Source organism: Triticum urartu, chromosome 6A (assembly GCF_056163025.1).
Source record: "Triticum urartu cultivar PI428250 chromosome 6A, HENAU_Tu73, whole genome shotgun sequence".
In the NCBI taxonomy this organism is placed as follows: domain Eukaryota; kingdom Viridiplantae; phylum Streptophyta; class Magnoliopsida; order Poales; family Poaceae; genus Triticum; species Triticum urartu.
Window position 1 is genome coordinate 123,541,782 of NC_141878.1, and position 22,355 is coordinate 123,564,136.

Genomic DNA, 22,355 nt, shown 5'->3' on the forward strand with positions numbered 1-22,355 from the left:
TTTTGGTCGTCGCTCCCCAGGGGACGGGCCAGGAGCCAAACCTAACGCCGCCGCCAGCAGTTCCCGGCGAAGTCTCTCTCCTCTGCCACTGCCACCAGCCTGAGCCGCGGTAGTGGCGGGCCCGCCACTGAAGGGTGGCGGGGTGTTCTTTTGCTAGCGGAGGCTGCCTCATGTGGGGCGATGGAGGCCATGGGCGGAGGTTTCTAGGGCGGGGGCGCTGTGGTGAGTTGGTGGAAGACGGCAATTGGACGTTGTCGTGGTTCTAAGTCTGACAGTAGAATGGGGGGTAGGAATGTAGAGGCAATATCCTAGCTATGGAGGAGTTTTACACGCAGGTTTAACGAGTTCAGACCCTTCTCGGAGGAAGTAATAGCCCTACGTCTCGGAGCCCGGAGGCGGTCGACTAGATTATGAGCGTGTGTGTTACAGGGGGTGCGAACCCTTGTCCCAGAGGAGGGGGTGGCTTATATAGAGTGCGCCAGGACCCTAGCTCCCTTCCGTTACATAGGATTCAATGTACATAAAGAGGTGGCGTTACAGGTAACGCCTGTATTGAAGTGCTACAAATGATCATTAAATATATGAGTAAATACCCGACCGTTGTTGCGTAGAGCGGCTTTAGGTCTTCTTATATGTCGAGTGGTTTCATGGTCGAGTGACCTAGATAAAGAGAGATCTTCGAGTGAATGGTAGGTCGAGTGGACTTCACTCGACACCTTTGTTGGATCCCTTCCTCTGATTCTTGAACTTCTTTGTTCTTAGGACAAGGACCTTAGGTAGGACGTATAATTCAGGCCTATTACCCTACCCCAGGATCGTGTCCTCATCATTAGCCCCCGAATGGATCGAGGTTTGAGTGAAAAAGAAGATGGAGTTGACCTTGCTTCTGCTCTGGCTTTGCCTTGTCTTCATCTCCCAGTAGAGGCCAGTTGTTAGAACTTTAGCTTCATTTCAGTCGCCTTGATTGATTCAGAAATTGTCGACTGGCTTATACAATGACACCCATCGAGTGACATCTTTGACATGAAATCTTTGGCGTGATCGGTTGTAGAGGATCCCGGATTTCACGGGATTCGAAATTTTGGTGGAAGCGCGCCAGGCGGAGCGCTCCATGGTAAGTGGAGTAGATAAATAGGACGTTTCGATTTCCGCGTCACCTTTTTCGCCACGTATCCCGTGTGCGACTGTTGGGGGGATTTGACAGGATCGCTCGGGCCCACGCGTCAGCCACTCGGAAGCAGGCCTTTAAAAGCGGCAAGGCCGAGGCATTTGCACTGTGCGTGTCCATTTCCCTTCTTCTTCCCCTCGCATCTCCACTCCTTCCGGCCCAACCGCTCTTGACGCCGCAGCTCCGCCGCTATGGGGAAGGACAAAACGGCGGCGCTAGAGCGTGCGAAGAAGGCGACGGGGGCGGCGAAGAACAAGAAGATGAATCGGGGGTCTTCATCACGCTCGGGGCTGCTGTCGGGTTGGATCCAAGGAGATTGGATCCGATCTTCGCTTCGGCAGGAGGACTTGGATGATATGGCAGAGTTAGGGCTGATCGTCCATAAGTCTGCGCATCTGCCGAGGGGGGAAACGGAGCCGCAGCCGCGACCGGGTGAGTGCGTTCTGCTCGCCACTCATGTCGACCGCGGCTTCTCGCTTCCACCACACCCCTTCTCTCGAGGTTTCCTGAATTTCTTTGGTGCCCAACTCCACCATTTTACTCCGAATACCATCACATATCTTGCTGCATTTGTCTCCATGTGTGAGAATTTCCTGGGGTGTCGACCGCACTGGGGTCTTTTCAAGCACATTTTTACCATCCGATCCCAAACTGTGAAGAAAGGGAACTTCAACGCTGAGAAGACCATCCAGATGTGTGGGGGTCTAGGCATTCAGAAGAGGAAGAGAAGTTCTTTTCCCCCGATGAATCTTCCGGAGTCGGTCAGGGGCTGGCAGTCGACTTGGTTCTACTGCCAGGACATCGCGACCCCAGGCCAGTCGATCGGGCTCCCCCCTTTCTCTTTTGACCGTGTTCAAACTCCATCTTCATTAAAAGTGACCGCTGCGGAGAAGGCGGAGACAGGCATGCTAGTCGAGAAAGTAGTCCAACTGATCAACCAAGGTGTCACCGGTATGGACCTGCTCGAGGTGTTCCTCAGTCGGCGGATCCAACCTCTCCAAGCTCGTGACCACTCCATGTGGATGTACTCCGGGGCTGGCGACACTGCTCGGGTTCATCCGGAGGAGGTGGAGGCCAAAACAGTGGCCGAGTGGTTGATGGGTATCACCGGAAATAAGGACAACCCCAGGGGTGCTAGGAGAGTCGACCCTTTCAGCAACAGCAACCTGCCAGACAAGGTCTGGTCATCATAACTGAGTTTTTGAACGTATTTTCCGACTGACTGTTGATCCGACTGACTTATGACCGGTCTCTTGTTTTGCAGATCTACACGGAGATGTATTCAATGCCCAATGGTGAACAAGCTCTGGAGCACGACCAAGAGGGCGAGGACAGTGCCGAGGAGAGCGGCGAGTGGGAGTTCTCTGCTGACGATGATGAAGACGAGAGCGACGAGTCGGACGATGAGGAAGTGGCCGACTCACCGCCTTGTTCCGAACGTCGATCGAAGCTGCGCCATGATCCCACGAGCAAGCGCGGCAAAGTTGTGGCGTCGAATGCCCCATCTCACAAGCACGCTCGGTCCTCGACTCCAGAATTGACTGAGAAGGTCACCAAGCAGTCCAAAATTAATCCTTCGAAGGCTCGGAAGACCTTGCCTAGAATCAAGATGGACATCCCTGTTGCCTCTGGGTAAACGTTCTCCTCGTATTTTCTTGTTCCGACCCATTTCCTGTTCCGACCCATTTTTCTTGTTCTGGCCGAGTGGATGATGAACCTGTACAGCCCGACCTCTATTGCGACTGATATGGATGTTGACAAGACTCCAGCCGACGAGGAAGTTGACGACGCCGTTACCTCCAAAGCCAGTAAGTCTGTTCAATTCGAATTCATTAAGTCGACTGGATGGTTTGTCAGTTATCCTTATGGCTTTCTCTGTTTATTGCAGTTCCACGAGACGTTGTTGTGCTCCCGGACGATGAAGAAGAAGTACCGCTGAGAGGGAGGAGGAGGAAGGACAAGGAACTGGGCGGGAAGGCGCCTGAAGTCCAGGTTCTTCAGTCGACTGTGACGCCTGGGACGACGGTCGAGCGATCGACGGATCCGGCTCGAACCAACGTCACCTTCGCTGTTCCTCTGTCGACTGATTGCCCCTCAGGATCAGCTGCTCAGACTTCTGCTGCGCCGATACAACTCTCTGCCTCAAATCCGGTGGCTGCTTCAATTGCTCTGCCTTCATCACTTTTTACTGCATATCAAACTCCGGACGATCCACCGGCTGCTGCCAAGGAAGCTCTTCTTCAGTTGAATATTGTGATGGGGCAAATGAAAGTGCTGCATGAGGCTAGTCAGATAGCCTTCAACGCCGGAGCTGCTCTGCAAGCCAATGTCCAGGTTAGTTGATTTTCCGATCGACCATATTTCTTGTCTGATCACCCACTGGGGTGTGACTGTTTTGAAATTGTATGCCTCTTTATGTCGATTCAAGCTGAATCTTTGCACTAGTGGGTGCACGCTGAGTGCACCCACTGGGTGTAGTCCCCGAGACCAGAGTTGACTGCGGGCACTCGATTGTGGTTTTTTTTACAAAATCAGTGGGGGCACGCTAAGTGCACCCACTAGGTGTAGTCCCCGAGACTGCCATTGAATGATTGATTCGGTGGTAGTCTTAGAGTAGCTATCATTGTGATGTCTTTTACTCTGTCGACTGATATGGCTTTAACTGCAAAAATCTTGTGATCTTGGGGCTCAGCTTTCTGCAATGAACAAACAGCAAATCAGCCTCAACCTTGATTTGGAATTGGCCAAGAAGAATCTCAAGACCGCTCGTGACGAAGTAGCTGCCATGGGAGGTAACCAATCGCTAACTATATATCCCACTGCTGGCACTTTTCCTTTCCATTTTTTGAACCAAGTGACTCCACTCGAGCAGATGTACGTAGTGAAAACGCCAACTCCAAGCCCGTCTGAAGAGTGTTGTTTCTTTAGAGAAAATGAAGCAGGCTTTGGAGAAGAAGGATCTGGATCTTGCTTCAGCACAGAAGGAGGCGCGGGATAAAACAACACTTGCTGACAAGAAGCTTGCTTCAGTCGGCAAGTTAGAAGAAGAAAATTCCAAGCTGAAGACTGATGTTTCTGACGCCAATCGGGAGGTCGAGCAACTGAAGAAGGACAAGGAGAAACTGACCGACGAGCTTGGGGATCTCAAGGCCAAGAATGGCGAACTAGAGTCTTATCTGGGCCAGCTTGCTGCAAAGCTGGTTTTGAAACTTGAAGGTACTGATTAATCTGTCTTATTTCTGTCGACTACCAAGTCTAATTATACCGCCGACTCACCATTCACTCGACTGTGCAGAATTTTGCCAAGACTTTGAAGCGGAATCTGGGCGGGTTGAGACGGGTCTTGATCCCATAAACTGTCCAATCAAGGATGATGTTGCGATGAACGTGTTGCGGTTGGAATCTCGTATGGACAGTGCGGTGGCTTATCTTGCCTGCCTGAAAGCTGCAATGACTCGGGTTGATGTTGAACTCTAGCCTGAGGCGGAACTGTCTCAAGATCTTGAGTCCCTGATGACTCGACTGAATCAAATCCCCGAGCGCGTGCAAGAATGAAGAAGTCATCCGCTCGTGGTGGTGCTGATGTCGCGTTGTCTTTGGTCCGAGTGCACTGCAAGGACGTCAAAGAAGACAAGCTGGCGGAACTCAAGGTTGCTAACACGAAGAGGCACACTTTCCAGTCTTTCATGGACACCTTCCTTGATGCCACCACTCGCATTGTAGACAGCATTGACCTTGACAGTTTCTGCGACCCAGCCAGTCCTTCTCCTGACGCGTGACCGAAAAAACATTATGCCTCACTTTTATTTGCCTCGGAATGCCGAGTGATTATGTAACCATTAAACTTCTTCGGGCTTGATGCTCGAATACTTTTGATCCGTCGTCCGGTACTTTAGGATTTATCCGAACTTGGTTTATTTCCGAATATGCTTGTGTTTGCCTTCGAGTGGACTTTATTCTTCACTCAGAATAATCTTTGTGCTTGAGATGCAGCTCTGAGGTGGTGACTCCAGTCGACATTCACTTCATCGTCCTTGCGGATAGGGACGGAGCACGCATTGCAGTCGACCTGCATGTCGTCGTCCTTGCGGATAGGAACGGATCGCACATTATACTTGTGGCGTAGCTCCGAAGGAGAAGGTTGCAGTCGACCTGCACCTCGTCGTCCTTGCGGATAGGGATGGAGCGCACATTGTACTTGTGTCGTAGCTCCGAAGGAGAAGGTTGCAGTCGACCTGCACCTCGTCGTCCTTGAGGATATAGATGGAGCGCACATTGTACTTGTGTTGTAGCTCCGAAGGAGAAGGTTGCAGTCGACCTGCACATCGTCGTCCTTGCGGATAGGGATGGAGCGCACATTGTACTTGTGGCGTAGCTCCGAAGGAGAAGGTTGCAGTCGACCTGCACCTCATCGTCCTTGCAGATAGGGATGTGTTTCAAACTTAGGCGAGTACTGGACTGCAGCTAAGCCCCCGAGTGGGAGGCTGGCTCACCACTCGGTAGGATTTTTTCAAACTTAGGCGAGTACTGGACTGCAGCTAAGCCTCCGAGTGGGAGGGTTGCTCTCCACTTGGTAGGATTTTTCAAACTTAGGAAAGTACTGGACTGCATCTAAGCCCGCGAGTGGGAGGGTTGCTCTCCTCTTGGTAGGATTTTTTCAAACTTAGGCGAGTACTGGACTGCAGCTAAGCCCCCGAGTGGGAGGGTTGCTCTCCACTCGGTAGGATTTTTTTCAAACTTAGGCGAGTACTGGACTGCAGTTAAGCCCCCGAGTGGGAGGGTTTCTCTCCACTCGGTAGGATTTTTCAAACTTAGGCGAGTACTGGACTGCAGCTAAGCCCCCGAGTGGGAGGGTTGCTCTCCACTCGGTAGGATTTTTCAAACTTAGGCGAGTACTGAACTGCAGCTAAGCCTCCGAGTGGGAGGATGGCTCACCACTCGATAGGATTTTAAAAACTTAGGCGAGTACTGGACTGCAGCTAAGCCCCCGAGTGGGAGGCTGGCTCACCACTCGGTAGGATTTTACAAACTTAGGTGAGTACTGGACTGCAGCTAAGCCCCCGAGTGGGAGGCTGGCTCACCACTCGGTAGGATTTTACAAACTTAGGCGAGTACTGGACTGCAGCTAAGCCCCCGAGTGGGAGGCTAGCTCACCACTCGGTAGGATTTTACAAACTTAGGTGAGTACTGGACTGCAGCTAAGCCCCGACTGGGAGGCTGGCTCACCACTCGGTAGGATTTTGAAAACTTAGGCGAAACGGGTTCACAGCTAAGCCCCCGAGTGGGAGGCTGGCTCACCACCCGGTAGGATTTTCTTTCGAACTTAGGCAAAACGGATTCGCAGCTAAGTCACCCACTGGGGGTTTTCAGACGTAAACAAAAGCAACAACAATCGTGCCAGAGGACTGTAAGGCTCTTGTCTTTGATAAACAAATTGCAAAGGTATTTATTATTACATTTTATTCGAACGAGTACTTAATTATAGAAGGGGCGGAGCAGCTCCGCGTTCCAAGCCCGTGGCTCGTCCTTCTTATGATCGATCATGTAAAGGTGGTATGCTCCATTGTGGAGCACTCTGGTGACAATGAAGGGACCTTCCCAGGCTGGGGCGAGCTTGTGTGGTTTCTGCTAATCCACTGAAGAACCAGGTCTCCCTCTTGAAAGGCTCGACCCTTCACGTGTCTAGCATGGAATCGACGCAAGTCTTGTTGATAAATGGTCGACCGGATTAAGGCCATCTCTCTTTCCTCCTCTAGGAGGTCGACTGCGTCTTGCCGAGCTTGTTCTGCTTCATCTTCAGAGAAGAGCTCAACTCGTGGTGCATTATGAAGCAAGTCACTCGGTAAAACAGCTTCAACCCCATAGACCAAGAAGAATGGAGTTCGGCCAGTCGACCGATTAGGAGTTGTCCTCAATCCCCAAAGAACTGATGGAAGCTCATCAACCCAGGCGCCTGCTGCGTGCTTGAGATCTCGCATCAGTCGGGGTTTCAGTCCTTTGAGAATTAGGCCATTTGCTCTTTCTGCTTGTCCATTCGACTGGGGATGGGCGACTGAAGCATAGTCGACTCGTGTGCCTTGTGAGGCGCAGAAGGTTCTGAACTCATCAGAATCGAAGTTTGATCCGTTGTCAGTGATGATGCTGTGCAGAACCCCATATCTGAAAATCAACTCTCTGATGAAGCTGACAGCAGTACTAGCTTCAAGATTCTTAATAGGCTTGGCTTCAATCCATTTGGTAAACTTGTCGACTGCTACAAGCACATGAGTGAAGCCGCTCCTACCAGTCCTCGGTGGACCAACCATGTCCAATCCCCAAACAGCAAAGGGCCAGACGAGTGGGATGGCCTTCAGGGCTGATGCAGGTTTGTGCGACATATTGGAGTAGAACTGGCACTTCACATCTGTCGACTATATCTTTCGCCATTTCATTTGCTCATGGCCAATAAAATCCAGCTCGGTATGCTTTAGCCACAATGGTCCGAGAGGACGCATGGTGATCACAGGTCCCCGAATGGATGTCGTGGAGGATCACTCGACCTTCTTCTGGTGTTATACATTTCTGGCTAACCCCAGTTGCACTTTCTCTGAACAGTTGACCCCTTATTACAGTAAAGGCCTTGGATCGACGGACGATCTGTCGAGCCTTTTCTTCGTCCTCTGGGAGTTCCTTCCTAAGGATGTACGCAATGTATGGCACCGTCCAGTCGGGAGTGATGACCAGAACCTCCATGATTAGGTCGACCACGGCTGGGATCTCGACTTCAGTCGGATCTGCGGCGCTCTTAGGCTGCGGGGGCTCTTCAGCGAAAGGATCTCCCTGAACTGATGGTGTGTGAATATGTTCCAAAAACGCATTGCTGGGAATGGCTTCTCTCTTGGAACCTATCTTTGCCAAATCATCGGTTGCTCGATTTTTTAGTCGGGGTATTGATGGAGCTCTAACCCCTCAAACTTCTTTTCCAGCTTCCTCACCGCATTGCAGTAACCAGTCATAGCTGGGCTTCTAACGTTCCATTATTTCATCACTTGATTGACCACCAAATCTGAGTCACCGTAGACCATGAGGCGACGGACGCCGAGTGAAATGGCCATACGTAACCCATATAAGAGTGCTTCATATTCTGCTTCGTTATTGGAGGAATCAAAGTGAATCTGGAGGACGTATCTGAGCTTGTCTCCTCGGGGGGATACCAGTACCACCCCAGCACCAGAACCATTCAGCATCTTGGAACCATCAAAGAACATGGTCCAGTGCTCCAAGTGAACTTGAGTCGGCAGTTGTTGTTCAATCCACTCGGCGAGGAAATCTGCTATTGCTTGGGACTTGATAGCTTTCTTTGCCTCAAACTTGATATCTAAGAGGAGTTCAATCGCCCATTTTGCCACTCGACCAATTGCATCTCTGTTGTGCAGAATCTCCGACAATGAAGCGTCGCTGACGACTGTGATACGTCTTCAACGTATCTACTTTTCCAAACACTTTTGCCCTTCTTTTGGACTCTAACTTTATAATTTGAATGGAACTAACCCGGACTGGCGCTGTTTTCAGCAGAATTGCCATGATGTTGTTTTATGTGCAGAAAACAAAAGTTCTCAGAATAACCTAAAACTCCACGGAATATCTTACAATAAATAATAAAAAAATCCACGCCAAAGATGAAGACCAGGGGGCCCACACCCTTCTCACGAGGGTGGGGGGCGCCCTCCCCCCTAGGGCGCGCCCCCTACCTCATGGGCCCCCTGGAGACCTCCCGATTCCAACTCCAACTCTATATAACTGCTTTCGTAGAGGAAAAAAATAAGAGAGAAGAAATCATCGCGTTTTACGATACAGAGCCGCCGCCAAGCCCTAAAACCTCTCGGGAGGGCTGATCTGGAGTCCGTTCGGGGCTCCGGAGAGGGGGATTCGTCGCCGTCGTCATCATCAACCATCCTCCATCACCAATTTCATGATGCTCACCACCGTGCGTGAGTAATTCCATCGTAGGCTTGTTGGACGGTGATGGGTTGGATGAGATTCACCATGTAATCGAGTTAGTTTTGTTAGGGTTTGATCCCCAGTATCCACTATGTTCTGAGATTGATGTTGCTATGACTTTGCTATGCTTAATGCTTGTCACTAGGGCCTGAGTGCCATGATTTCAGATTTGAACCTATTATGTTTTCATCAATATATGAGAGTTCTAGATCCTATCTTGCAAGTCTATAGTCACCTATTATGTGTTATGACCCGTTAACCCCGAAGTGACAATAATCGGGATACTTACCGGTGATGACCGTAGTTTGAGGAGTTCATGTATTCACTATGTGCTAATGCTTTGTTCCGGTTCTCTATTAAAAGGAGGCCTTAATATCCCTTAGTTTCCATTAGGACCCTGATGCCATGGGAGGGTAGGACAAAAGATGTCATGCAAGTTCTTTTCCATAAGCACGTATGACTATATTCAGAATACATGCCTACATTACATTGACGAATTGGAGCTAGTTCTGTGTCACCCTATGTTATGATTGTTACATGATGAACCGCATCTGGCATAATTATACATCATTGATCCGATGCCTACGAGCTTTCCATATACTGGTTTACACTTATTTACTTTCCCGTTGCTATTGTTACAATCACTACAAAATACCAAAAACATTACTTTGCTTTCATTACTCTTTTGTTACCGTTACCATCACTATAATATTACTTTGCTACTAAACACTTTGCTACAGATACTAAGTTTCCAGGTGTGGTTGAATTAACTACTCAGCTGCTAATACTTGAGAATATTCTTTGGCTCCCCTTGTGTCTAATCAATAAATTTGGGTTGAATACTCTACCCTCGAAAGCTATTGCGATCCGCTATACTTGTGGGTTATCAAGACTAATTTCCGACGCCGTTACCGGGGAGCATAGCTCTATTCTTTGAGTCACTTCGGATTTATATCTGCTGGACACTATGAAGAATTTGAAAGACGCTAAGACAACAATCTATCCCTCAACTACGAGGGGAGGTAAGGAACTGCCATCTAGCTCTGCACTTGATTCGCCTTCTGTTATGAGTAAGCTTGCGACACCTAAACCTGCTTCTGCTATTCGTTCTGATATGTCGCATGTTATTGATGATGCTACTTCTGCTATACATGATACTTATGATGAAACTACTTCTATGCCTGATACTACTATGCCATTTACTGATTTTCTCGAGGAACAACTTGCTAGGGCTAGAGAGATTGAAAATATTGAATCTGATTATGAAGATGAAAGTGATGATGAAGAATCACTTGTTATTCCCGAGGGTTATTTATTTGATCAAGATGCTTCTTTAGCTATTTAGCTTGCAAAGATAGATATGAACTCAAAAGGTTAATAGCTAAATGGAATAAGCAATCTCTAAATGCTAGGATGAGACCTGACCCTGCTTCTGCTACTTCACCTATCTGTGTTGCTGATAAGGATTACGAATTCTCTGTTGATCCTGATATAATTATTTTGGTTGAATCTGATCCTTTTCATGGCTATGAACCTGAAACTGTTGTGGCACATCTTACTAAATTAAATGATATAGCCATCATGTTCACTAATGATGAGAGATCTCGCTACTTTTATATCCTTAAAATATTTCCGTTCTCATTAAAGGGTGATGCTAAGATATGGTTTCATTCTCTTGATCTTGGTTGTGTGTGTAGTCCCTAGGATATGATTTATTACTTCTCTGCTAAATATTTCCCTGCTCATAAGAAACACGCTGCTTTAAAAGAAATATACAACTTTGTGCAAATTAAAGAAGAGAGTCTCCCACAAGCTTGGGGGAGGCTTCTTAAGTTACTTAATGCTTTGCCTGATCATCCTCTTAAGAAAAATGAAATACTTGATATCTTTTATAATGGACTAACTGATACTTTCAGAGATTATCTGGATAGTTGTGCTGATTCTCTTTTCAGGGAAAGAACACCAGATGAAGCTGAAATCTTATTGAATAATATGTTGACAAATGAAAATAATTGGGCACCTCCTGAGCGAGCTCCTGAGCCAGCTCCCGCTCCAATTAATGATCCTATTCCTAAACCAACTCCGAAGAAGAGGGGTATTCTATTTCTCAGTCCCAAAGATATGCAAGAGGCAAAGAAATCTATGAAAGAAAAAGGTATTAAAGCTGAAGATGTTAAGAATTTACCTCCTATTGAAGAAATACATGGTCTTAATTTACTTCCCGTCGAAGAAACATATGATCTTGATCCTTTACTTATTGAAGAACCTCCAGACCTCGATAACCCGACACAAGTAGTAAAGGTAAATTCTCTCTGTAGATATGATAAAGCTGAAATCCCTCCTGCTAAAATTGCTAGTCAATGCTTGGATGAGTTTGATAATTTTATGTTTAAACAAGAAGACTTCAATGCTTATTTTGGTAGACAATTAAAACAAGATGCTGATATGATTAAATACTTGGGTGATTATATGGCTAATATTACAGGTGAACTTAAACTTGTTAGCAAACATGCTTCTATGGTTACCACTCTAGTAGAGCAAGTACTTAAAGCTCAAAAAGAATTGCTCAATGAGATGAATAGTAAGAAAAATAATTATGTTGTTAAAGTGGCTACTAGAACTGGTAGAATGAATCAGGAACCTTTGTATCCCGAAGGCCACCCTAAGAGAATTGAGCAAGATTCTCAGAGAAATAATATTGATGCACCTAGTTCTTCTAAAAGGAAGAAAAAGAAAAATGATAGAACTGTGCAAACTTCTAGTGAACCTATTGCTGAACCACCTGATAATCCAAATGGTATATCTATGTCTGATGCTAAAACACAATCTGGCAATGAACATGAACCTAATGAAAATGTTAATGATGATGTTCATAATGATGCTCAACCTAGTAATGATAATGATGTAGAAATTGAACCTGTTGTTGATCTTGATAACCCACAATCAAAGAATCAACGTTATGATAAGAAAGATTTTGTTGCTAGGAAACATGGTAAAGAAAGAGAACCTTGGGTTCAGAAACCCATGCCTTTTCCTCCCAAACCATCCAAGAAAAAGGATGATGAGGATTTTGAGCGCTTTGCTGAAATGATTAGACCTATCTTTTTACGTATGCGATTAACTGATATACTCAAAACAAATCCTTATGCTAAGTACATGAAAGATATTATTACAAATAAGGGAACGATACCGAAAGCTAAAATTTCCACCATGCTTGCTAATTATACTTTTAAGGGTGGAATACTAAAGAAACTTGGAGATCCAGGAGTACCTATATACCATGCTCCATTAAAAGAAACTATGTTAAAACTGCTTTATGTGATCTTGGAGCCGGTGTTAGTGTTATGCCTCTCTCTTTATATCGTAGACTTGACTTGAATAAGTTGACACCTACTGAAATATCTTTGCAAATGGCTGATAAATCAACTGCTATACCTGTCGGTATTTGTGAGGACGTGCCTGTTGTGGTTGCAAATGTTACTATTTTAACGGACTTTGTTATTCTTGATATTCCCGAGGACGATAGTATGTCTATTATTCTTGGAAGACCTTTTCTTAATACTGCAGGGGCTGTTATTGATTGCAACAAAGGCAATGCCACTTTTCATGTTAATGGTAATGAGCATACGGTACACTTTCCGAGGAAACAACCTCAGGTTCATAGTATCAATTCTATCGAAAAAATTCCATCGATTATATTTGGAGGTTATGAATTTCCTCTTCCTACTATCAAGAAGAAATATGATATACTTATTATTGGGGATGTGCATATCCCCGTTGAGGTAACCTAGTGTTATTCGAAATTTCTCCGGTTTCATGTTAATTGGAATGAGTTTGTTAACAAGACTTGATCAACCTTATTAGTGGATTCATTTTCACGAGCATGAGATGGACGAAACTAGAAGCACAACCTTCTGTACCCCACTTTTACTTTCTGTTATTTAGTTGAAATAAAATAAAAATAAATATTTGTCTGTCTGTTATCTGATTATCCGTGCAATATAAAAATACCTCAAAAATAAAAGTTCTCCAAATGCCCTGAAAATTAAATATGATTTTTTATAGAATATTTGAGGATTATGGAACAAAGAACACACTAGGGAGGCCAACCACCTTGCCACGAGGGTGGAGGGCGTGCCCACCCCCCTAGGGCGCGCCCCCTGCCTCGTGGGCCCACGGTGGCCCTCCTCCACTTATTCTTTCAGCCACACACTTCATCTTCCTCCCCCAAACACGAAAAACCAGCTCAAACCCGAGTCCAAGCTCGTTTTGCTGCCATTTTCGATCTCCTTGCTCAAAGCACCTCTCACAAAACTGCTTGGGGAGATTGTTCCTTGGTATGTGACTCCTCCATTGGTCCAATTAGTTTTTGTTCTAGTGCTTTATTCATTGCAAATTTGTGTTGCTTAGGTGACCCTGTTCTTGAGCTTGCATGTCAAATTTGTGTGGTCAAAAGTAGTTTTGATGCATGATATAGGCTCTAGGCACTTGTAGGAGTAATTGCTATCAATATTATTGAGTTTGGTTTACTTTTATTTTGAAGTTACTAAAAATTTAAGAATTTTTCAAAAAAATGATGAGGAGATTATTGAGGGGCTCATCAAGCCAAAGCTCGAAGGAAAAGGCACCGAAGCCTAAGTATAATTTGCCGCGCACCGCGGAGGTTCGGGCGTGTGAATGGCCCTCCGAGGATTTCTTGGGAGCAGCCGGGATTTATGAAGATTTTCATGAGTTGGCTCATAATGCAGGCCTCACCACTTTCCTCCACGACCAATGCGATCAGTATCTCTTACTCACAAATGGCTTTGTGCAAAACTTTCAATTTCATTCTAGGAACTCACCACCTACGGGGGAGTTTCATTTATATGATGAGCACAAGGAGATGTCACTTTATGATTTCTGTCGGATTTGTTTAGTCCCTTTTGGGGGCAAGATAGAAGAACCATATCATGATGATGTGGAGGGATTTATTAATACTATCATTGTAGGGGAAACTAGGAAGGTTTCCGATGCACGAATCACTAGCATACGTTTTCCTGTTTTACGTTACTTTGCATTATTTGCTAGTCGTTGCTTAATTGGTCGCGAAAACTGTGGAAACCTTAGTATCCTTGATATTATTATTTTGCTCCAAGGTTTATACAGTGATAACACTTTTAGTATGGGCGGCATTATTGCTAGACAGTTAAGTATGAACCGTACTAAGGGTTCCATCTTTGGAGGCATCTATGCTACACGCCTAGCTACACATTTTAACATACCTATTAGGCATGCTGAGAAGGAAGAAAAAGTGATGCCTCGTGTTTATTTAGATTATAAAAGTATGGTGTCACATGATTTCATTGTTAAGAATAGGGCAGGAGAGCTTAAATATCAATTGTTCTTTAATAAACATCATCCTGAGACCATTACCTTGCCTGCTCCTGATTTGTTTGATTTGACTGTAGGCAAGTACCTTGTTCCATTGACGGCTATCCACGCCTACCGGAACCCTGCACCAGCCGAGGAGCCAGAACCGGAACCACAATTTGATCATTCACGACAGTCTAACTATCAGTGGGATCCGGAGATGATTGCCAGCCAATGGCAATCGGAGCCTTCTTCTTCCTCATCACAGTACGACCCCAACAACTATTATTATGGATATCAGCCAGGCCAGCCGTGGCCATAGACCAACTTAGGCCAAAAGCCTAAGCTTGGGGGAGTATGTATTTCCCACCGACATTACATTTATGTTCACACACTCATTGCTAGATGTCGGTGCTCATACGTTTTCATTGTATCATCCATGCTAGTTTATTTTCTTTTATGCTTTCTTCTTGTGTGTTTAATAAACCTTAAGAAAAACCAAAAAAATTAGTTGTAGCTTTTAATTAATTTACTTTCCATGGTTGTAGTAGTAATTAAAAAGAAAACCCAAAAATATTTCATGTTCTTCTTTTGCTTGTTGGGAGCTTTCCCGTGTAAATAGTTTTATTTATTTTCTTTGGGGGTCAGTCGGAGAAGACCATGATTAAATTGTTGAAATGGCTCTTATATGCTTTATTGTTGATTTAACCAAGAGCCCATATTGCTTTGTCTTCTCCTGTTTATTGAATGCTCGCAGATTCCAGCTTAGTCCAATGCACGTGCACTCTTATTATTATTCACATTGTTCGGTCATGCAAGTGAAAGGCAATTATGATGATATATGATGGACTGACTGAGATGAGAAAAGCTGGTACAAACTCAACCACTTTTGTTTTTGTAAATATGATGAGTTCATCATTCTTGATTCAGCTTGTTATGAATAAACATGTTTGCAATGACAATTAGAGATCATAGTTGCTTGTGTCATGCTTGATTAGCTATGAGTTATAATGGTTTACCTTGTGTCGGTGTCAAAACCGGCGGATCTCGGGTAGGGGGTCCCGAACCGTGCGTCTAGGCGGATGGTAACAGGAGGCGGGTGACATGATGTTTACCCAGGTTCGGGCCCTCTTGATGGAGGTAATACCCTACGTCCTGTTTGATTGTTCTTGATAATATGAGTAGTACAAGAGTTGATCTACCACGAGATCGAAGAGGCTAAACCCTAGAAGCTAGCCTATGGTATGATTGTTGTTGTTGGTCCTACGGACTAAACCCTCCGGTTTATATAGACACCGGAGGGGGCTAGGGTTACACAGAGTCGGTTACAAGGAAGGAGATCTATATATCCGTATTGCCAAGCTTGCCTTCCACACCAAGGAGAGTCCCATCCGGACACGGGACGAAGTCTTCAATCTTGTATCTTCATAGTCCAACAGTCCGGCCAAAGGATATAGTCCGGCCGTCCAGATACCCCCTAATCCAGGACTCCCTCAGTAGCCCCTGAACCAGCCTTCAATGACGTTGAGTCCGGTGCGCAAATTGTCTTCGGCATTCCAAGGCGGGTTCCTCCTCTGAATACTTCATAGAAGATTTTTGAACACGAGAACCGTGTCCGGCTCTGCAAAACAAGTTCCACATACCACCGTAGAGAGAATAATATTTCCACAAATCTAATCTGCTGACGTACCCCTTAGTGTGACATCACACCACAGCCAGGTCTTTATTCGAATCGTTTTTCATAACCCATCTCAGCGTGTTTCGCGAGGCAGTTTCCTTGGCATGTCTTGTCGAAGGAGAGATCGTGTCCCCTTTATCATGGGATTCTTATCAATACGGACGTGGGTAACCCAACCGTGCCTATGGGTAGGACTCCTAGATCTTAGGCAAGTCCCAAACGTCCATGAGGAGGACGCTTGATATTCACCCTCTTTATAAAGGGGACAAGGCTTTTTCCTCTCGATCTTAATCGAATCCGCCTCCCGCCTCGAGTTCCAACACCCAAAGCTCAGGTTTAGGCACTTCGGACCTTCAACTATGCCCGGATCCAACCTTCAAGGTCGGTGGATGCCTTCCTCTGTCACGGAGGAGGACATCAAGAAGTTGAGAGAGGCCACATATCTGACCGCCGAAATTTCGCATCGGCTGCCTGCTCGAGGGCAAGTCGTCCCTACTCCCGAACCCAACGAGAGCGTCGTGTTCGTCTCCCACTTCCTTCGAGGACTAGGCCTCGCTCTGGATCCCTTTGTTAGGGGTCTTATGTTTTATTATGGGCTAGATTTTCACGATCTGGCCCCGGATTACCTTCTTCACATCTCGACATTTATTGTCGTATGTGAGGCCTTCCTCTGCATTACCCCTCACTTCTTCCTGTGGCTCAAGACCTTCGATGTGAAGCCTAAGATGATCGACGGGCAGCACGCGGTGTGCGGAGGCGCTTTAATAAGCAAAATCGCTGACGCTCCATGGCCTGAGGGTTGCTTCCCAGAGGTGTCCGGATTGTGGCAGCGGGAGTGGTTCTACATCACAGCTCCCCGAAGTGCCAAGTGGGTAGCTGCCCCCACCTTTCGCTCGGGCCCCCCACCACAACTGATGTCATGGATCAGCAAGGGGCTGAGCTAGGGTCCAGCCTAGGACGTGCCAATACTGCAAAGCCGTCCCCGAGATCTCTTTGAGAGAGATTTCAATCTGGTTATGGTAGTGCAAGTTATGCTAGTTCGTCAAGTCCAGCCTTGCAAACGCCGGCCCCTTTGCATGTGGGAATTCAACCCGGAAGGACCGCGAGCTATTCAACATTTCCTCGGCATGACGCACGTGTACAAATTGTTCTTCGGACCACAAATAATGTGTCCGGACATCACTGAGGATGCAGGTCGGAGCTGCAATCGCCCGGATACCCAAGTAAGTAGCCCCGCATCCAAACACACTATCTGTTAATTTATCGCAATGTTGCCCTAAAAGAGCCGCTCTTTGACCTGGATTGGATAGCAAAGGCAAAGTTGATCAGGTGTCCGGCCCCCCTCCCTGAGACCTCAACAAATCCCGTGCTAACCAGGATGCTGGAGATCACGCCTTGTCAAGCGCCCTCAGGAGAAGATAAAAGGGGGAACAAGGAGGCTAGCGCCTCCGCGAAGGAGGTTAGCCGGGGAGGAGGAACTAAAACTTCCTCTCCCTAGGGAAGGAAGAGAACCGCCTCTGAGGACCCGGAGACAATGGTCTCCAAATGGGGGAAGAAATCTCCATCGGAGGGTCCTGCCCTGGGGGATACCCTGGCCGCACTATGCCCTCAAGGGGATCAGCCCTCCACCGAGCTGTAAGTAAAATGGTACTTAATAATGAAAATATCTCGCTTTACTTCTAAGGAAAACAATCGAAGCATTTATCTTGCAGTTCGGATCTTAGCCCTTCTCAGCAGAGCTCGTCTTCAGGGGATCTTCTTCCAGAGATGATGGAGAGCGAAACGCCTCCCCCTGCCACACCGCCTCACGAGGTGGGCGATCTCGAGGTGTCGTCGCGGAGGGTTTCTCCTGATCCGGCAAGGCCAGGAGGTAATCCTATGGCCACCCGAAGTCCTCAGTATCCGGCTCTTGAAGAGAGCAATTAAAAGAGTCCAGCACCGTCTGGTGTGCGGTCGGACGTACTGAGGGATCTGCTAGAGCAAGCGGCTATCTCAGAAGAGCACCGCACGTTGATGGGTACGGTGATTGAAAGGATTTCATCCGCCGAAAGTGGGTTGCATGAAGCCTTTATGAGTCTACTAACGGGTTTTGAGGTACACGAAATGATGTACACTGTTGACAGTAGCCCCTGAGACTCTGGTTGTCGCCGAAAACAGCGGCAAATAGAGGATCATAGTCCCAGGTAATAACAGACCGCCTCTATGTGCAGGTGGTTGAAGCTCCGGTGGCTAGCCGGACTAATGGGTTTGCCGAACTAAGGCGGCAACTGGATGCGGCAAACGCCGACATCGTGCTTGTTAACAAGCGGCTTGGCGAGGCACATGGTAAGTGATTTTTCTGGTGATTGTCACATAATAAGAGTAGCATGATGCCAGTATCTTTAATATGTTGTGACTGCAGATGGAGCTGCCACCGTGGAGACCCTTCGGGCGGAGCTTGCCCGAGCCAGGGAGCAAGCAAGGAGTAGCAATGCGGCTGCTTTAAAGGCGGCCGAAGAGTTAAGGGCCGAACATGCCACACATTGCGAGAGCAAAGAAAAAATAGCCAAGATGGCTGTAGAGTTAAAAGATGCTGCCAACCGTTACCAGCTTCTTGAAGAAGAAAACTGGGCGAAGGCGACGGGACTGGAAAAGGCCCGGGTGGCTGCCAAGGAAGCCCGCTCCAAAATTAGAGCAACGAAGGAGGAGCTGCATCAAGCTGCGGATATTGTATCTGGGAAGCCCTTCTTGTTGCGGACAAAGTTCGGGGATCCGAAGTATGCACCTCTGGACCGACTATGGAGTTCTGCGGATGCCTACGTGGATTTGGCTGCAAGTGCTGCTGATGCGGCCGAGTACTTCAAGGATCGGAAAGATCACGAAGTGGAAAAACTGTTTTGGTCACAATTTCATGCTCCAGCCCGTCTACTGCTGTTGAATGAGCAAATGGCCGAGTGGGCCGAGCTCCATACATTATCCGGACTCGCCATGAGGTCCGTTGTGGATCATCTGTGGCCGGGAGGGCCAAGGCCGAATAGCTACTTTAGCTTAGTGCAACAGTTCCTTGGTGTTGTGCCATGCATCGATGCTGTAAAGAGGTCGGCGTGCATAGAAGGATCGCGGATGGCCCTTGCCCGTGTCAAAACATACTGGGCAGAGATGGATGCCACCACTGTTGCGGCACAGGGCTCGGCCATAGGCCGAGTTGCTGCCGAACACTACTTTTAAGAAGTTCTTGAAGGCACTCGTTTGATAGAGGCTCAGTGCTCGAAGAATATTATGTTTAATGACATGTATTCCCATTGTAAAAAACAATGTTTTATTGAGTTTATCAAGGCTCTATTTATAATTTTGCCCGAAAGTACTATGATGCCTCCTATGCGGCCCTTTATGTATATATATATATATGTATATAACCTGAAAGATGGCAGTCGTCGGCTTCAGCCCCCATGCATATAATGCGGGGGTGTTCGCAGAAGACGCATGTTCACACTTGGTCTAATGTCTTGGTCCATTAAGGAGGTGATAGCGCAGCGAACTAGGCAATCGGACTATAATACTTTAACACTTTCACTTAGCCAGAGGAGTTTGACAGTGGGGCTACTATATAGCCCCTGGTGGCTCCGCGCTCATCCGAATTCGAGGCGCGTACATGCCTGGCCGGGAAACGTCCCTTCGTTAAGGCGGAGGAATCCCGAAGATTCTGCTAGGTCATCGAGTGGTTGACCAGTCTCACGCTATATCATGACAGTCAGTTTTCGGCTTTCTCTACTGAGGTGCTCGTCCGGATGAACCGGGGCACAATCGCAGTAGTTCTCCTGGTGCCACCTTAGCCGATAGAGCGGAACGTAAGGCAACAAAACACAGGAGACGGGCAAACCCAACATTTGACCAAAGACATGATTCGGAGCTGATGCATATAAGGCCAAACTCGCGACGCCGAACACTCCCTAAGGTATTCGGTCTTTATGATGTAAATCGGGCTTAAACAGTGCCCTTTGTAATAAGCCCCTGGTGTCCAGGTACGTGCAATATTCAAACGTGGCCACATGCCAATACGTCAGCATCCTTATCAATTGTACTGAGAATCCGGGGAATGTGTATCAACAAGAGACAGTAAAAAAGGTATACGCAGGGTCTTAATCTAAAAAGAATCCTTGGAACGGGTCCCTACTGCATGTCTGCGCCTGTGTCTCCGTTGTGCCGTATCCTGGACGGGTGTAGCACGATGGTCATCTATATCAATTATATATAGCTGCACCGGACTCGTCTAACCGTGTCCGTGGTCTTAACGACCTGTCAGATGCTCTAGTTGGTGAGGTTGTCTAGTGTGCGGCTGCCAAGGCGGCCGCACGGTCTTCCGCGCACAAGGAGTGCTCAATATTTCCATTTACTGTAATGATGCCATGTGGACCGGGCATCTTAAGCATGAGAGAAGCGTAGTGCGGTATTGCGTTAAAGTGAGCGAAAGCTTCGCGTCTGAGTAGTGCTTGATAGCCACTTTGGAACGGAGCGATGTGGAAGGTTAAATTTTCACTGCGGAAGTTATCGGAAAAGCCGAATATAACCTCTAGTAGCAGGGAGCTCGTGCAACGGGCTTTTGGGCCTGGCGTTACTCCTTTAAAGGTAGTATTGCTATGGCTGATTTTTGTTGGGTCTATCCCCATTTTGCGTACTGTGTCCTGATATATCAGGTTTAAACTACTGCCGCCGTCCATCAGGACTCGTGTGAAGTGGTATCCGTCAATTATCGGGTCTAACACCAAGGCAACCCATCCCGCATGCCGGATACTTGCCGAGTAATCCCGATGGTCAAAGGTGATCGGTTTGGACAACCAGTGGCAGAACTCCGCGGTGATAGGCCCTGGGGCATGTGTCTCTAGGAGTGCCGCTTTGTTTCTCCCCTTCATCACGTGTAACACGTTTACTGTTTTGACTTCTGGTGGGAATTTCTTCTATTCCCCAGTGCTTTGCTTGAGAGGCTCATCCTCGTCTTTGCTTGGTGTATCCTGCCCCTTGTGTTCGGCGTTGAGTTTGCCGGACTGCTTGAAGACCCAACATTCTCTATGGGTATGATTTGCAGGTTTATCGGGGGTGCTGTGGATCTGACATAGTTTGTCCAGAATCTTGTTCAGGCTGTGATAACCCACAAGTATAGGGGATCGCAACAGTTTTCGATAAGTAAGAGTGTCAAACCCAACGAGGAGCTAAAGGTAGAACAAATATTCCCTCAAGTTCTATCGACCACCGATACAACTCTACGCACGCTTGACGTTCGCTTTACCTAGAACAAGTATGAAACTAGAAGTACTTTGTAGGTGTTGTTGGATAGGTTTGCAAGATAATAAAGAGCACATAAATAAAAAGTAGGGACTGTTTAAGTAAAGAAACAATAAAGTAAATATAGAGAGTGTGGAAAAGTGGTGGTAGGAGTTGCGAAATTGCCCTTAAGCAATTGACTACTTTACTAGACCGATAGCAAGTATTATGTGGGAGAGGCCACTTCTAGCATGTCATCTCTTACTTGGAATTCTATGCACTTATGATTGGAACTATTAGCAAGCATCCGCAACTACTAATGTTCATTAAGGTAAAACCCAACCATAGCATTAAGATATATTGGTCCCCCTTCAATCCCGTATGCGTCAATTTCTATGCTAGGTTGAAGCTTCTGTCACTCTTGCCCTCCAATACATAGTCCTATCAACATACAACTAACCCTATGGTGTGATCCACGTGCGCAATCATAGGATGGGCACCAAAGCACAGCAACATAACCACAAGCAAATTAAATCAATCATAGCAATTCATCAACCACCGATAGGACAACGAAAATCTACTCAGACATCATAGGATGGCAACACATCATTCGATAATAATATGAAGCATAAAGCACCATGTTCAAGTAGAGGGTACAATGGGTTGCGGGAGAGTGGACTGCTGTAGATAGAGGGGGGAAGGTGATGGAGATGTTGGTGAAGATAGCGGAGGTGTTGGTGTAGATCGCGGTGATGATGATGGCCCCCGGTGGCACTCCGGTGCCACCGGAAGCGAGGGGGAGAGAGCCCCCCTCCTTCTTCTTCTTCCTTGACCTCCTCCCTAGATGGGAGAAGGGTTTCCCCTCTGGTCCATGGCCTCCATGGCACGGGAGGGGTGAGAGCCCCTCCGAGATTGGATCTGTCTCTCTGTTTATGCGTTCTC